We start from the raw sequence: 19,036 nt of genomic DNA, 5'->3' as shown, positions 1-19,036 counted from the left end.
GGAGAGAACTACTTGATGTGCAACTACTAAAGAAACCACTCCCCCAGTTATCCTTTCTGGAATACTAATTTAACCAACTGCTGCTGTTGCATAATGACTCAACTCCGCAGGTACAGGAGTTCAGGCAGGGTGTGAACGTTTTGTGTCACTCATCTATACGCTTCATTCTAATTATAGTTCATCTGTCTCTTTAAGCAAGAAAGTCAAGTCAAGTCTATTTCCATAACATATTTCACGTGACAAACACAAACTCAATGTACTTCACGAGCTATAAAGAAAATAAATGTACTTGACAGATATTTAAAAAATGCAACGCACATATAGTCTTAGTTGCCTCTAAAATAAATACATTTTAGACAAAGATTTGTCTGATCTGGTAGTGACCTGCAGCTTGTGTGGTAAAGAATGGACCATGGTGACTTAAAACGCCATAAATTGACTTCAAACTGATTCTTGGTATTATAAGGAGTCCCTGGCTTGATAATCACGGTTGTTTGAAATATTCAAGGGAGCTTAACCATTAAAAACACTTGAAGCCACAATTCCAAAATCAATTAAAGCTGCAAGCAGCGATGAACGGGCCCTCGCACTCACGGCCACCGTCCCCCATAAGCATATCAGAAATGATACCACCCACGACTTCCTATGTTAAACCATTCAAAAGTTATAGCAGAAAAAAGGGACAACCAATCAGAAGAAGAGCGGGGCTAATTCAGGCCAAAGAAGGTCAAGGACTCAATACAGCGTCCAATGACACCACCCACCACTCTCTATGTCAAACCATTCAAAAGTTATAACAGAAAATAGGGAGAACCAATCAGAAGAAGGGGCGGGGCTAATTCAGGCCAATGAAGCTCAAGGACTCAATACCGATTCAGGTGACATCACCCACGACTCTGTATGTCAAAACATTCAAAATTTATAGCAGGAAATATGGACAACCAATCAGAAGAAGGGGCGGAGCTAATTTTCACCAATTATGTTCAAGGACTCAATATCAAGTCCCATGACACCACCCACAACTCTCTATGTCAAACCATTCAAAAGTTATGGCAGAGAATAGTATTCTAGTCGGCGCTGTTGAGCCTTTAGGCCACGCCCATTAATGCAAACCATGAAATATCAAATTTATCGCCAAGTCTGGCTTGCATGCAAAATTTGGTGACTATCAAAGATGGACCAATCAGATGAAGGGGGGGCGCGCCTTTTGGTGTCTAGCGTCGGTAACACTTTTGAAAGAGAAAAGTAATGCGCGTAGTCGGAGGATGGAGACGCACATTTTGATGTATAACACACCTGGGTGCACATTACGGTTCGGGCCGTATTAATTCTCGAAGGAATGGCATATATTGCTCCAAAATTACGCGATTAATTCAGAATGTTCAAAATGGCCGACTTCCTGTTGGGTTTCGGCCATGGCTCCAAGAGACTTTTCTTTAAGTTGTGCCATGATACAGGTGTGTAGCGATTTTCGTGCATGTACGTCAAACCGTATTGTGGGGCTTGAGGCACAAAGTTTTCCGGGGGGCGCTGTTGAGCCATTTTGCCACGCCCATTTATGCAAACCATGAAATATCAAATTTATCGCCAGGCCTGCCTTGCATGCCAAATTTGAGGCCCCTGTTCATTAAAGATCAGATAATAATCACGTACCTTGGTCTTGCACATTTGCATTCAATTCTGCACCAGGTTTAATTCAGTGCTCTCCTTTATTCTTCCAAGGTGTTTTTGTTTTAACAGAAATTAATTTAGGTAGCAAATGGTGCCTTGATCTGTCTTTCCAACTGCGGCAAAGCTGGCAACTTTCTAAAAATGATGCCACCACCAGACCTGTGTACTCAGACTCGAAGGATCAGAGCAAGGTGGTCGGAAAGGTCAAATTTCTTGTTTAAACATGTTTACTTAACACTTTGGCATCTTTAGATTTCTCAAATCCAGAGGGAATGATCTACTCATTTAGTAATGAACTAAACCAGACACAAGCTGTATTTGATGATATGCAAATGTATGACAACATCCATCTGTAACAATTTTGAAACACTAAATCTCTCCTAAAAAAAATCATGCTATTTAAAGAAAATAAAAAAGGTTAAGCCACATTGAGGAGAGCTCACTTTGACTTACAAATACATGGACTGACATACCATGGTTCAACTTCCATTTAAGCTATTATATGACTGGATCTGGCCACATGTACATCCGTGAATTTGTGTGAAAGTGTTCAAAATTCCTATAAAAAACACACTAAAAGTAGTTTTCCAGGTTTTTCCAACATTGTTTCTCATGGAAGCCTTAGTCCTTTCACACAGCTTTAGGGGTGTTAGTAAGACTGATGCAATAGAAGAAGAAAGAAGGGCCATGTGTAGAGCCCATCAAGTACATCCCTAAACTGTGTCTACTCCAATACTGTCTGACCTGTGATTGTAAGAGCCAACTAAATTAAAAGAAAATAACCAGTGCCTGAGATGAGGATGATAACATGGGGGCGGGGGGAAGAGAAATGATTACTGGAAATGAGACAGAGCAAGGAAAGAAACTGCAACAGAATCGAGGAAAGGCAACATAGGGAACAAAGAAAAGGTTCATGTGTAGTGGAAGGGAGATAACATGAGAATAAGTTTAGAAAAATAATTGCTCAAGAAAGATAAAATGGGAGGAGAAGTAAGGCTGAGTAAGATCATTCAAAATATGTATCTATATCCTTGTTTGATATAGGCTGACATAATTTTCTGGTGTGTACGGATGGTTAAGAGATGATTTTATAGTGCCAATACTGCTCCGTGAACCTAACTGGTGTATCTGTATTTATAATCTATAATCAGTGGATAACCAGCTTTGAAAAAAAAGAGAGTTTCAGAAGAGACGAGAAAAGACAAGGATTATAAAAAAGAGGGAAGTAGAAAATGAAATGTGAGGATGACAGGTGAAGCAGGAGGAGGAGATGTACGCAGAAAGGAAAACAGAGGGAGAATAGTGAGTGGGATGTGTGGAGGATTACTCGGTGTGTACTGAGCTGTATTATGTATGGTATGTATTTTGCTATAAGGTGTCTTGGGTCCAAAAAAGAGAAAACGTGGTACTGTGAATAACAGACTGCAAGGAATACGTACTATGCATGTTTATTTTTGAATGTGTCTATTGTGTAACCTTTCTTCCTTTTATATGAAACAAAAAATGATCTTCCCAGCAAAGCGGTTAACATGCTGAGACAAACAAACATGTCAAAATGTACTGTAGATGCATATTTTATGTCGTAATTAACTCGGCACAGCAGTACTGCAAACATTTACCAATGATATGATTTATAACTGTATAAAACTAGTTTAATGGCAGCTTGTGAAGTAATCGTAGCATTTTCTTTTTCTATTACTGGCAAAACCCAAATACTCACTAAGCAGGAATGTCACTGTCAACTGATGTACATTTGTGTGAAAGAAATGCTTATAGTTAAAAACAAATGGTTTTTATAAGTGGTTAAAATCAAACTAAGCACTATCATATAAATTCTGGGGTTGCAACACCTTTAATGAAGTTAAAATTTGGACAACAATGACCATCTGTCATTTCTCATTTCTGTTCCCATAGAATTATTCTATGAAATTCCATCTTATCATAACATCATTTTACTTTAAATTTGAGAAAAACAGACATTTTAGAGATACAAAAGCTCTTTGGTTTTAGTCTAATTAAATATTTCAAAATTAATAAAAATGTTACTTTACGCTTTAAATATGTAGCCTCATTTTTATTGTGTCTTAGTCCAATTTTTAGGTATACAAATACTAAAAACACATTTGTTTTTCTTTTTTTAATTAAAAATGTATATTACAAGTACATTTATAATTATATTTGGCTTTAAATGCAAGAAAACTGCAGGCTATCGTTCGAATGCTGCACATAAACGCAGTTATCGATACAAAACAACACTGGATATTAAATAATGGAAGAATAATCCACTTAAAGCTCAAAAGGTTACACAACCTTTATTTCTTTATTATGTATTACCTTTTAGTCAGTAGGTCAATCCGACGATATTGAGCTGTACACGGTCATCATGTGAAATTATCGTTCTGCTCTCTGAATATTAAACTAATCTAATGTGTATACTAAAATCCAATGTTTTGTAGGCAAACACCAGATTGTTTGTTCTTGTTCACAGTGTTCCAGTGTCCGTTTGCGAAGGTCAGTGGCATATGCATATGTTGAAAAGCATTGCTACTGATTTGTGGGTGCAAACGTCTACAGCCTGGTGCCCTAATTATGTCAAAGAGTGATTTAAATGTATATATGTAAGATAAATATTCAAGCAGTGATAACTTTATTTTTACACTTCAGAGTACATTTATCTATATTAAGATGGCAACGTTGCCAGTAAAAATATTCTATAGCCATGAGGTAGTCAGACATGGAAATTAAATATTATTGGATGGCTGCAGGTTACTAATGCTTGGGAAAAAGATAATTAAGTTGTGGTCATGCATCACTAAGACATGGTTACAGGTTAGTAATGTGCTGGAATGAGATATCAATGTTGTGGCCACACATGACTGAGATCAAACAACGTAAAGGCGAACTCATCCAGTTTCCAAACACTTTGGGCACATCTAAGAGGGCATCTATATGCATTTGAAGTTTTTTTCTCATCATTTTCAGCTGTTAAAATGACATGCCAGGCTGCATAGGATAAAAGTATTAAGTAAGGTGTTAGCCCTCCAGTTTGAAAAAACATGACTAACTAAGGAGAGTAATATAATCAATTTTGTAAGACATGTTCACACATTCACTAATGATGTTATTGGGTTTAATTCCATATGATTTCAAAACATTATTCACACATTATTGCGAGCAGGCGAGGGAGGGAGTACACAAGCAGCATCTCCAAACCCCAGCTGTCTCGCAGCTGTTTTTCTAAACTTTCTGCTTGTATCTTTCACGGTTCATGGAAGTGGTGAGTTGCATGCATGAGCTGGGAGGAGCAGCTGCCTTGTGGAGGGAATTACAGAAATAATAGTTAGTAATTGACATTAGTTGATAACCAAAATAATTGTTATATGCAGCCCTATTCTAATATCTGCCCAGATGCAGGCATGTTACAGCATTCTAGCTAAAAAAAGCTGGATAGCTAGTAATTCTTAACTCTACATGTGGTAGCAGTGATTATAAAGCATTTATAACTAGGTAAACAAAATATTGAATAGGAAATAAAATCAAGCTGGCTGGGATTTAATAATGTACAGTTTGGTAAAAGTCAACAAAGGTGCAACTCAAAGCATTGTGTCTGAGCGCAAGAGAGAGTGAGTATAGCAGCAGTAGTGGCTGTAGAAAGAGAAGCTGTAATTGAAAGGTGAAAATTTACTGCTCAGCATTTGTCGATATATAATCCCTGTGTTTCTTTCCCTGCTGTCTCACAAAAGCTTTACGTGCATCTCATCAGCAGAACAGAACTGGAGCTATTTGATTTGTTGTGCAGCGTCAGGGTTCAGATAAAAAATACAAAGGAAAAATAAACAAATGTGGCTATGTAAGTGGTTATAAAATGATAAAGCACAGCATAAAATAATGGAAAATAGCGTATTTTCTGTGCCGAGTAGTCTGTGTCAGAAATGACATTTTTCAGGGAGGTATATGGATGATTTGATTTAGAACAGGGACCTATACAGAAGCAAGTATAGCAAGTCAAGTAGGTTATCTATATAACATTAGTTATACGAGATACACCAAGAATGTCAAGAATGGTGTGTTGGAAGGCTTGAATGGAGAAGACCATGCAAGAGTAGGAAACCCATGTTCTTTCTGAACCCAAGCAGGCTATCCCAAAAATATCACACACAAAAAAGTAATAAATAATGCCTGGCTATAGAGGCGAGGTGACCAGACAAGATCACAGTTGAACAACTTGGAGTAAAACAAGCAGACTGCCAGGGAAACAAGAGAGGAGGACAAGGCACTTCTCAACATGCATCTTTTCAGTACTCCCAGAAATGGGAGTTGCAGCCAAAATATTTTCAAATAAAGGTCTGGTACGTCAAGTACGGTTGAAATTCCTGGATATCTTCTGACTTTGCCATTTTTATCTATGATTCATCCAGTGAAGATTTGTGTAGACAGCAAAGTATCCCAAAATCCATTTCACATCAACAAGCGTAAGTCAAGGCAAGGCAAGTTTATTTGTATAGCACAACTTAACAAAAAGGTGAATCAAAGTGCTTTAGAGACATTAAAACATAAATAAAAAAGCATGATTTAAAATTGGAATAAAATATAAGAAATAAGAACAATAGAATTTTACAAAGACATTAAAAATAAATAAAAAGTATGATTTTTTTAAATAAGTAAAAAATAGGTAAAAATCTGATAAAAATCAGTTCAAATATGAGTTTCTAAACAAGTTTAAAAGTAACAGGTCTAAACAGGTTTAGAACTTTAAGGGTAAGTAATGATGGAGAATAAAGTTCACAATAGAAAGTTACAACTTCATTGTTGTGTTATAGAAAATAGCTTTATGATCTTTTCAAGAGTGTAGTTCTACCTGCATTATAGTTCTTCCAGGTGAGTCAAGAGCTGCCGAGGTTTAGGGCATGCACTGCGGGGGTGGGTCAGTCAGTCAGTGGACAGGTCATGATTGGTAGAAAGGGATTCTGTCTCAGCCTCACTTGATTCAGGGCCAGGACAGCAGTGGGCTGGAGACATTTTGACATGTGCATGTGTCCTCACACCTTCCAAAGGATGTTCTCCTGGGTCATACTCAAATGTGAACTGCCAAGTATGCAAGTCCTTGACATACTTTGTATTGAAACATGGCTTATATATACACTAACAATGGCTGAACGAGACACAAGTAGTGGCAGTCTGGAGAGAATGAAGGGAGAGGCAGGAAAATGTGGGAAACAAAGACTAACAAGTCAAATGCCATCTATTGTGGTAATGATAACCAGTACACGTTAACTTACATGGAAATCAGTCTGTTTGACTTTAAAGTTTGCACAAAAACAAACAAAAAAGAGCATCATGATATTGCGTTACAAGTAACACAGAGTGCATTATGTTTATGGAATAGCTAGAGGCTGAAACCAGTGGTAGGGCAGTTCTCTGTTTGAACTTGAAGAACTCTGTCAGCCCCCTCTCATTTTTCTCCCTATAAAGAACCATCTCCTGCAGGCAGCATGGAAAATATCACCATTGTTGGATCTATTCTGCAGTTGGTTCAACTTTCGAGTTGCAGACATGCCTGTCATATTGTTTGAACTGCAATGATGCTCAAGAGACATCATTTAGAGAGTGGAGCATTTTAGATGTTAGAAAAACAACAACAGTGCCATATTGGTTTATTGGCAGATTTGAAGTTTTACAAAAAGGTTGTGGTGACAGAGAAAAAGTTTAGTATTGAGGTGATATTTTGATTTGAAATGTCACTATGAGAAGCAAGGCTGGAATTACTTTTTTATACTCCTTTTCTGCTCCTAGAATTTTATTCGAGGGAGAGGTTGGATTTGGTGTGGAATCCCTTGTTCAGATGGATTTATTTGAAACATAATGGTTATTAGTCTTTTTTGTTACAAGGAAGATGTTTTATTTGCATTAAACATTAAGTCCTTTGTTGGAAACAATGTCCTTAATGTGTTTACCCATAATACAAATTGATCATTAATAATCCTCAGAATTTGTCCCTGAATCTCCAAACATAGCACTGTTACCACTGTCTACTGTATTGGGGTTTCCAGATAGGATACAGTAAGTAGAGTACTTGACATCACTTCACATTGAAAATGTGTTTTACCAACCTGGTGCTCCTCAGGGTTCACATAAACATACCCGACTCAGCCACCTATGTCTGAAGAACTAATATTAGCTATTACATGCTTGAAATCCAGCCACGTGGAAACTCCGAAAATCCTGAGAAATGTAACTTGGGGAGGACACTCGGAAAGGGCTGTGAAAGACGGCCAGGGAAATCGATGGGGCTGGCAAGTGTGTATGCGCTATTCTACCTGCTGAGGTTGAGTGCAGCACATGGGAGGCAGTCCCAGTTGGAAGTTGCACAAAATGCTTTCGAGGAAGTGGTTAGCTGATATGAACTGTCTAGGTTGCTGGAGATGTCTTTCAAAACCTAGGCTTCCTATTACTGCCTGATATCCCCTCACACTTATATTGTAAAGCTTAGGAAAGTGATACGCTAACACAATCAGCTACTCCTGAAAAAGACATGGCAATTTTTGTCTCACTCCTGTTTCAGGTCAGTCAGGATTATCAAAATTAAAAATGTCAGAGAAGTTTATGTTATAATTCACTGGAATTGGATGATAGCGTATAGTGCCCTCTGTGTCCTCTCTTAAGAAACCCCAAATACAAGAAACTACTTAAAAAATGTAAATATTAATTTCATGACATGTAGACAAAAAAACAGTAAGCAAAAACGTTTTATAGAAACATAGCAATGAATGCAAAAAGACAAAACAATTGTTAAAAATATTTTAAAACAGACACAAGTAGAAATTGAATCCACCTGTGCACGAATATCAGTGAATCAGCTGCCATCTATTCACAAGGTTGAAGATCAAACCCCAGCCTCGTCCCTCTTGGTCAATACACTGAGCCCCACATTTGCACCCATTGCCCCACAAGCCAGTGACAAATGCATCTGTTTTTTGTCAGGGAGGACATTTGACGTAGAACCTATTACAAATTATTATGCAGAACATGATGATCTGTTGTGGCGTACCCTACAAAAAGGAAAAGCTGAAATTATATCTTAAACTAGGTTTTAAAAACAAAAGATGTCAGTGTTTCATACAAAGACGGACCTCTAAGAGCAAAGAGTTCTAGTGAGGGAATTAGGAGCAGGAAGACCTATTCGATAGAGCAGAGCTGTGTCATGTAGGAACTCTGACTGTGATAAAGAGGATTTCGATTTTATTCTATTCATGGGACCAGATGTAGAGAAGTTAACCCAAGAGAAATGGGACCCCCTTCTCTGTACCTTGGCTCCAATATTTTGGGTTTAATTTTTAGGGTTTTAGGGTATTTGGAGTATTTGGATAACCATGTAAAATGGCATTTCAGTAGTTTTGTCTAAACTTTGAACATTTTTCAGTGATGTTATGACAAGATGATTTCACCTGATTTTTGTAATATTCCAATGAAAAATTAAATGATAAGAATGTGAATATTATGTAAAATACTTCTTATTTTGGACCATGCACTACAAGAAAAGACTCCTGACATGAAGACATTTTGCAGGTTTTCATCTTTGATATTGTGGCCTACATTTATTCTCTGCCTGATAGGATTTGAAATCTTTGAATTATCATCAACAAACCTTTAAGTTTTGTGAAAGTAAATGTCAGACAAAGTTGTGACTCAAAGTAACATGCAGACAGTAATTTAAGATAAAATAAGATAAGATAATCCTTTATTACTCCCTCAATGGGGAAACTCACATGTTAGCAGCAGTACACTTAACACACACACATACAGGGAAGGGGGGTTAAAAAAGCACATCTTGTTATTGCACATGTTATTTATTGTCCGTTAGCTACTGAGAGCAGGCCTGGTTGTACAGTCTGATGGCAGCAGGGAGGAAGGACCTGCGATGCCTCTCAGTGACGCATCGAGGGTGACGAAGCCGGTCGTTGATGGAGCTCTCCAGGGTTCTGACAGTCTCATGAAGGGGGTGAGAAGGGGTGGGGTGGGGTTTCATGTGGTTTTCATGTGTGTCTTGCAGTAAATTAGGAAAGGTCGGCCTTGATGTTATTCCTTAAATCAATATTTTGTAAAATGTGTTGCCTCCTAGTCAGTCTTTATAGTTCAGGTTCTTTTGATCTTATTATAGTGTCTGGCCATGCGTGCTATGCTGAAATGGGTGCAACAATGCATATAGTAAACCACTATACACTGTATTAATTCAAAGAGTTATTGAATTTGAAACTTTTCTCTCATCACAATGTCAGTGGTGACAGTGAACATCAGAAACCTCACATGATTCAATATTTGTCTCAGGTCTCTAAGGGGACACATCTATGCTGCACTGGTTTCATTAAAAAAGGATAAAGGGCTTGCATTTTGCCATGAAGTGAAAATGCATCTTACATCGCCTTAGGGCTTCATTTTTAAAGATCTGTAGCTGCAATTTTGTCATATCCAAGCTCACTTATGACTAAAGAAGATTGTCTTTTGATGTATTTTTTGTGCGATTGACATGAAATGATCCTTGCATTAGTTGTTAGAATTAATTTCCAACATATTGTGCCTTTAGCTGACATAAGCCCGTTTGTAGTCATGAGAAATGCAACATTAATAGCTTTATTAATCTGTTAAGGGGATGGCATACAGACAGAATGACTACTCAAGCTTTGAGTACATTTCCAAATCTTCCAATTAAAAGAACAAAACAAACGGACACCTGTTCGTTACCATTAGTTTAACTAGGTTCTAGGTTTTATTAGGTTAACTTCATACTGGTATCATAAAATCTTGAAAAAAAAAGCGTAAGTTCAGACGTGACATTAACATGTCATAATTGGAAATGGTTCATGTCTGAAAAAGACAATAATGGTGCTTTTACACTAGTACCTACTCAGCCCGACTCGCCTCGACGCAGTTTTGTGTTTTTCCACTAGGGGTCTTGGCGGGTGGAGGCGTGCCGAGTAAATACTTTTTCTGTAACTATTCTGCCGAGGTTCTAAGCAGCTGAGTCGGCCCTGTATCTGATGTCATCACACTAAACGCCATCAATTGGTCAGGGGTGGGGGGGGGGGCGTCAGACGTCTGAGTCAGGAGGCGAAAATCAGCAAAAGAGCGACTCTGACGGCGGCTTCATGTTCATTTTATTTGACAGGCAATGGCAGCAAAAGTCTGTTTCATGATCCAACTCTGAGGTGCAGATGTTCATAAACCTGGTGGCTGAGGAGAGAATTAAAAATGGACCTAGACGGGCGATAATGAACGACCAGATCCACCAGGAGCTCTGTCACTTCACTTTTCAGCAGCACCGAGACAAACAAAAGATTTTTTTTAAAGCGTTGCCGCTTGAAGCTTCTCTCAATCTCATTTTTTAACTTGATATGGAACACAAGCCACAAACCAAGCAGCACATATATCATATACTCCATCTTCTACATCTTTAGTGTTGTTGTTTTCTCTGTTTAGATCACACAATCAAATACGTCACAGCAGCTTCGCTCCAACCCGTCTACTTCTCATCTGGGTATTGAAAAGAAACAAGGACAAGGCGAGTTGAGTCCGGCTGAGTAGGTACTAGTGTAAAAGCGCCATAAGTGTGTATATAAATGTGCAGTACCTGTTCAGAATCAATTAAACCTCACAATATGATTAACATCTTTATACTCCACAGATCAGTTGTCAAGTTTAGCAGTGCAGTAACTTTGCACAATCAGATAACTGCGAACTCTACAAAACTGCTCTTAATTTATGAAATGTACAGCTAAAACATGTAAAATATAAATCTTTAACAAAAAAGCAATTTTCTGCCATTGTGGGAATACATTATTGAGAAATCCCTTGTGAATTTAAACTCTGAGTCTTTTTCTTGGCAAAATATTACATTTGAATCTTAGAAAACCTTAGTGTTAAATTAAAAATGAAATTTTACATTCCATATCTTTAGAAGCCATATTTTCTCAAGAATGTTCCTTTTATACTCTGAAACATCACTTAATTAATAACAACATAAATATATTGCAATTATCTTCACAACTACTGTTAAGTGAAAAACAAAGTGCACTTCAATTTTAGGATTTAGATATCACTTCATGATTAAAAAAATAATAAGTCTATTCCTTTACTGGTTTGAAAAATATATAAATACAACCTTATTAAAAAATAAATAAAAACATAAATAAAAAGCTTTTATAACATACATCAACACGTTAAAGTACTTTTTTTTTATGATTGTGGGGGGATAGGAATTTTTTTTAATTTTTTTAATTTTTTTTAAATTTTTTAAGATAAAACATAGAAGTGTGTGGGGATTTTTTGATGCACACCTCTATTATGGTCCTTCTGCAGAAGGATATTACAACAGCTGGACTTAAAGCATGTACTAGTATTAGTTGTTCAGCTTTCTTTTTCAGCCCTTCTCTTGTCAGTTTTCTGGTGTACCTAGTATCTTTTCCTACAAGACCCATTTTCACCCAAGCTTTAGCAATAAGACAGATGTTCTCACGTTTGCCTCTACTCTGGTATTCAGAAGAGTTCCTGCTCAACTCAGTGCCTGGAAGGTGCTCCGGTGCTGTCCCTTCAAACAAGCTCAAATTATCACACTTCCATCACGTAGCATGCCAGTTGGTATCAATGTGCATTTGCAGATATGGCATGTTTGGTTTTCATCAAATATGACACTGTGCATTATGGATAAAACCTAAGCTATGCTGTCATATTATTTTTGAGAGATGAAGCTTTTCTTGGAAACCTTTGCAACCAAACCACATTTGCACAGTCTTTCACATGTATTGCTATGAATTTAAATATTTAACATCTTAAAAGGAAGCCTTTGTCTGAGAAGTAGCTCTTGTGTTTTTGTACTGTTTCTGAGCATTGAAAGCTTCGACCTAACATGTGGCCATATACTGTATATGTATTTTTTTCCTCATGATTTTTAGTAATATTCATTGATTTATGTAGTAAATATTTCCCATTTCTGTATATACAACAGTTGTGAGTAGCACCTGGTTTACCCCCAAGAGGACTACTTACAACATGACAACTAATCACTAATCATTTCAGCATATCCACATTACTGTATTACTGAGGCCAGTAGTGGGAGACTTATTGAGGTTAACAAGGAGCTAATGCCACAACTGGCTACAGTGCCCGTTAAATATTTAGTTATTTTATGAGTTTATTTTAGCAAGGAGGGTTAATACAGACATATCATGTGCAGTGGTGGCTGGTGTAGTTTTCCTTAGGGGTTGCTATACCAAACTCACAAATGGACATATACCAAAAAGCAAACATATAATGTACTAAAGTATCATATCAGTGTATTGATGATGATGATGATGATGATGATGATGATGATGATGATGATGATGATGATGATGATGATGATGATGATGATGATGATGATGATGATGATGATGATGATGATGATGATGATGGATACTTTAATAATCCCAAAGGAAATTTACGGCATCCAGTAGCTGAAAAACACACAACTGATTCACAACTCACAGACATTCAGACACGCATACACAAATTACATACATTTAGGAAAACATGTTCAGGGGGAGTAGACACAGTATAGCTTGAGTGAATAGTGCAAGAAACCAAAGTGATCATGTGTTTTTTGGATAGTGCAATAATAAAAAAGGAGTACAAGAGATAAATAAATAAATTACAAATAAATTACAAAAATAGTCTGTGGGTGGGTGTTGGGGCAGGCTGAAGTAGACTCATGCAGAGACGTCCAGCTCCCTCCTCCCCTTCAGTGAGGCGTTATAGAGCTGAATGGCCCTGGGAACAAAAGAGTTACATGCACTAACAGAAAGTCGAATTTTTGCCCTAATCTGACCGATTTCAAATTTTTAAAAGCCATGTATACATCTTAGCTGGGCCGAATTGAAGCTCTTGAGATCGAACTTTAATGCCAGATAATGCGGTACCAATTCGAGTTATTTAGGCATCTATACGCAACCCACACTTAACCAAGCTAGCAATTGCCCTGGGACTCCACCTTCTAGAAGTGATGAACCACAGGAGTGGGAATAATAACAGTCACATCACGGTAACAGAAGAAGAAGAGGGAGACTTTGTGTGCATCTTACCTTCAACATGAACATTCCTTTGCGCATGTTTACAAATTGTACCGGTGGAATGCCATCACGAAAGTGCATATGGCGCCACCTAATATTACGGAGTCAAACACACCTCACTCAATAATTCGATCGTATTCTCACGCATGTATACTTGGATTTCTCTGAACCTCCAGTTTAATCCTTATCTAGATTGTTGCCAAAAGCTTGATTTAGATGTGCATGTAACCGCACTCGGGTCTGTCCAGTGAATGGGGAATTTACATTCACTTTTGAACTTACAATTCAAAATGGCCCATTGATAAAGGTAGAGTGATATGTGTTTTTTGTGGAAAGGACTTTACTTAACAGCGAAGCAGCTCAAGTTAAGCCTACCACATAAACGCGAAGCACCTGGTTGCAAGCGCAGCCATAGCTAACTTTAGCAGCAACGATGTTACCACACAACACTTTTCCCCGAACTAAACTTGAAGAGAACAAATGTTTTTGTCAAGTGGATGTAAATGGCTAGGACAGCATCTGTTCAAGTCTGTTAAAGCCACTTTTTTTGGTTATACATCAATCTTTTGATCTGCCACAATAATGTAATGAATTTAAAAGGAAAAACCCTAAAGTTGAGGGCTTTTCTCAGCAATTTTTAGGTGAGATTAAAAGAGATTAATTAGATTAATTACAGATCTTAATTAATTAATTTCTTTTTTATAAATCACTTGACAGCACTTGTATCCATAATAATAATAATAATAATAATAATGAATTTAATTTATAATGCACTTTCCATTCAGAAATCTCAAAGTGCTTACAAGAGAAAAAAAAACAAAAAAAAAAACATTCAGATCATTTATCATAGCTGGCATATGCTTTGTTAAAAAGGTGGGTTTTAAGTCCTTTCTTAAAAGTGTCAACTGTCTGTGGTTCTCTGAGGTGGGTGGGGAGGGCGTTCCACAGTTTAGGGGCATAAGATATGACACAGTATGTTCGAATAAATGAATTAACAATAGCAACATTATAATGACATGCAGTGTTTTATTTTTTTGTACATAAAATTCTACCCTTATATCCTTGAGAAAAGCAAATTTGTCAATGACTCTGGTTAAAGTCAGGGATGTTTTTGACAAGTTTCTTCTCCATAGAGAGCCTGGCCTATGCAATAGGATGAGCTGTACTGTTGTGGTCCTGAGGAAGGTCTTGATTCTCTTCAGAAGCGCCTCTCAGATTCAGCTGTAGTCATAGGAGTGGTAATGATTATCTTACGCAGAGCCAGTCTCTGAGAAGGTGTCCTAAAGATTATTCCCCCACGAAGAGCAGGTACAGAACCACAGCACCACTGCAGCTCTTGAATTTATAATTTGTGTAGATGAGGGCCAGTTCAGTTTTCAACTTGTTCTTGTTCAGCAGAGGATAAACCTCCATGGTGGTGTTGAAGGAACTGGCTGTTGTACTGCTGGAATCTGTCTGCTTGTAGCAGTGTAGCACTGATCAGCTGCTTGGTGAAGGAGAACCTGTATTTTTCATGGCCTAAGACGGTGTCACAAAACTAAAAAATAAATGCATCAATTTCATAGAATTTTATAATATATAATATATATGATCTAACAAATAATGTTATATATGCGTTTATATATTTCAGGGAAAATGCAAACTAACATAGCACCTTTATAAAAGTAGATTATTATATTATACCTATTCTAAGGTTCTATGGTTGTTTGCACAAAACACCAGTACGATAAAAAAAACATTGTAAAAGACCAACACCATACATTTATCTTCTATCTCACCTCTGTAGTTTGCCTCTGAAGATCAGCTGAGCCCAGTGTGGGCGTGTCTTTGCCAGCTGAGATACACTGACATTGTACACACTGTTGTCTGTGAACTTCTGCATGATTCCCTTGACAAAGACTGAGTCGATGGCCAGTTGATAGCGATGTCTGACTGATCAGGTCCAACCTGTTTCACGTGGATCTTCACCTCAAACATCCTCCTCTCGCATTGCTTTAAGTGACTTCACTGAATTTAATTTATCTTCCTCCATTATCCGTTTGCAACTCCCGCTCCGACTCAAACACCTTGTGACAGACGGCATCACTTAGCATGGGCGGTGGTATCTAATTTGGAGTGACTATTTGCACCAGGGTAGAAATAGAAAGCCCCCATCAGATGAGCTATTCACACCCTGTTGACATATGAAAACAAATGCATTGCCCATGCCCATGTGCACCAACGTGTCTGCAAGAGAAGGCGCTTTTTCACTTGCCCATGCACATGTGCACCACTCTAAAATTGGAACCATGTCCAACAATAGAGCCAGGCAAACGTCTGCTCTCACACTTTTGTATGAACAATTATTGCTTTTATGTCATTGTAAGATATTTTGAAGAGATTAAATGAAGTTTATCAAAAGTGGTGTGAATACCTGTCAATCACAGTTGAGCTGATGGATTTTTCTTTTTATAAATAATAATTTTACCTTTTTTTTCTAATAATACATAGCATTGATATTGGTAGCAGGGTGTAAATTGCCTACGCATCAGTACTTGCAACCAGGTGTAAATAGCCAAAGCCTATCTAGTCCCAGCTGCATTCAAATGTAGCTTTGGGTGCAGTGCCCCGACAAGCTCTTATCTCTTGTATTGACAAGAGGCAACTGGACATGTACAACTTAGAATGAGAGTCTTTGGGCAAAGATTTTTGTGCTCCCAGGGAGGAAACATATGACCAATCCCTTCTGGAAAGAAGGGACCAGCCCAATGATCCAGAGCCTGTCTGCAAATACAAGTCGGTACACACTACGCAATGGAAGGACACTCACACAACCTATGAGTCACACAAAAAGGCACCAGATGTCGTTCCTCCCGAGAGCGTACAAGCTTTATCAGAAGTAAAATGAACTTTTTTAGCATTGTCTTACAGTTGATATTTATTTTTTATTTTTTTCTCAATAAGAGCGGTCCTCTTGTGTCAAAGTGTAAGAAACATCATTATTCATATTGTTATGCAATGATGTATCTCAAATAAACTTGAAACTTGAAACTTGAAACTTGAATCAGTAACTTTAGACAACAAAGATGACCATGAAAAGCTTTACTCACTAACTTTATACTATTTATCTTGCTCATCTAAAAAAAATTATATACACATATTTTGAAGTAATTTTATTTATTTATTTTTCCTTGTGGGGAGTGGTGGGGCAGGGCCCTAGCGCCCTCTATTGGCCAGCCGCCACTGATCATGTGACACAACAAAGGAGAATTTAGTGAGGAGATGAATCAAGTAAAGACTGAACAGATGATAGGTTTTTGATCTTATCCCTTGTTAGTTTCTTTTCTTACCCTACAGTATTGTAAGTGAGAAAGCTGGTAAGGATGACTTGTCTATACTGTGTTGGTCTTCTAATACAGGGTAAGATCAATGTAATGCCACTAAAGGATATGGTTTGGAAATGTTTTATCATCAGAGGTATTAAGGATATAACTGTCATGAGAGAGTTTTCTCCTGGACTCCCTTTGAACTGGCCTATTTAAAAAAAAATAGTAACACTTCAACCAATCTTACGTTACCAACTTCATATATTTTCAATTCAGTGTCTTTTGAGCCCTCCGTCAAGTTACTCTGCAGTGGTTGTGGATATCCATTATCTCCAACTACCATTGAAAGGAACACAAAACCAGTTAGTTATCAATCAGGATGCTATACTCATGGGTACAAGAGTGAACAAGACTCACTTTTCTTTACAGTTTAATGTTTAATGACTGTAAGACCTCACATGGAGATTCTGAAATCAGTAGAAATCAGAAAGAAATCAATGTTATGGACAAAGTGATGTATGACAAGCATTTATTTTCTTTCCTCCCTCTCTCTCTCTCTTTCAGACCCAGAAATCAGGAGAAAAGCCACATGCTGGAGGACAAAAAAAAACAATGAAGCATTAAGAGTGAAAATGAAAGTAGCAGGGTACTGAATCACAAGTCATGCTTAGCATCCATATATCAGATCATTTTCATCTTCAACATCATTGTCATTACTTCCATCACTGAAAATAATTGCACATGCAAAGTTTTACACTGTAAGTCATACATAATTTTAATGTGAATGGGGGAAAAAAAAACTGCATGACTGTAAAATACTGCACAACCCACATTGTTAAAATATTGAAAAATGTCATTCAGGCTCACTATGTGTTGACTATGACCAAGGAGTGCATTTATGTGCACACAACATAGATGATAATGAGTCTCATTTACATGTTCACTTTGTGAAAAAGCTACATTTTAACATGTGTTATGTGTCAAATATACCACCACATTACTCACGTCCAAGTGCTCCACACAAGTATCTCCATTATTCTTAAATGGGATCTGTGACACATATGCACCATCTACATTTGTGCACATAACTGCACTCACTGGTATTCCTGTGTCAACATAATCATTACGGTCATGACAGTTTCACAGTTCCCTGCTGATATGTATGTTCGTTGAGCAGGAAATGGACAGAGAAGCTCCAAAAGTTTGACCCATCCTGAAAAAAAACATGCCCATAAGAAGAAAAAAATTATATAAAACATGTAATCTTCACTTTCCCCCTCCTGTGTTCTTCTCACTTTTTCTTTGGGCTTTATCTTTTGTATGTGTACATAATGCGATTCCAAATCTATAGTTTTGTACATGTAATTTTTATGGTGTGTGGATATTTTCTAATAAAACAATAAATTGGTGACTCTGCAAGGCTCCTCTTTCTTTGTGTTTTGTCTTTATTTATTATTTCTACATTTTATTACTTGACATTGGGCCAGACAGGCCATGTAAACCAATAATTTAAGGGTGTTAAAGAGTTTGAAAAAAATCTAACTTCCAAATCTAACTGTGCTGTGATTGGTACAAGCTTGCTAATACAGCCACTCCTACATTTTTCCATTTGAGGTTTTTTCCCACTTGTGCTGCCTCTGCTTTTTTCATTTTCTTCAACAACATATTTTTTGACATGATTGACTTCTCTCTGTTCCTCATTTTACTTATTTTCTCAGATTTTGCCTTGATACCAGAATCAAACCAACTCCTACCATTTTTGCTTAATTTTCCTCTGATTCACTGTGTTAACTTTGCTGCCTGCCTTTTTTATGCTTTTGACTCTTGACGTGATTCAAAGAAATCCCCTAACATGTAAAGCAAAGTAAAATGGCTCTTCCAATGAAAGCAAAAAAGATGGACTTATTTAATGCAGCTGCAGCACCATCAAAGACAGAATAAGAAATGGAGGAGGATGGAGGA

The 19,036-nt window shown here is 37.4% G+C and overlaps 1 protein-coding gene across 3 annotated transcripts in view; it reads left to right on the top strand.

Moving 5' to 3' along the window:
* Positions 1-18,452, top strand: part of zgc:172282 (leucine-rich repeat and fibronectin type III domain-containing protein 1-like protein) — a 224,736-nt gene extending 206,284 nt beyond the window's left edge. For all 3 annotated transcript variants that reach the window (XM_061719274.1, XM_061719272.1, XM_061719271.1), the window contains one exon: positions 17,639-18,452. The gene's annotated coding sequence lies outside the window, so the exon portion shown is untranslated. The remainder of the gene's footprint in view (positions 1-17,638) is intronic.
* Positions 18,453-19,036: the final 584 nt, after the last annotated feature.

The sequence above is a fragment of the Cololabis saira genome, chromosome 4 (assembly GCF_033807715.1).
Source record: "Cololabis saira isolate AMF1-May2022 chromosome 4, fColSai1.1, whole genome shotgun sequence".
Lineage (NCBI taxonomy): Eukaryota > Metazoa > Chordata > Actinopteri > Beloniformes > Belonidae > Cololabis > Cololabis saira.
This window is presented reverse-complemented; position numbering and strand designations above follow the sequence as displayed.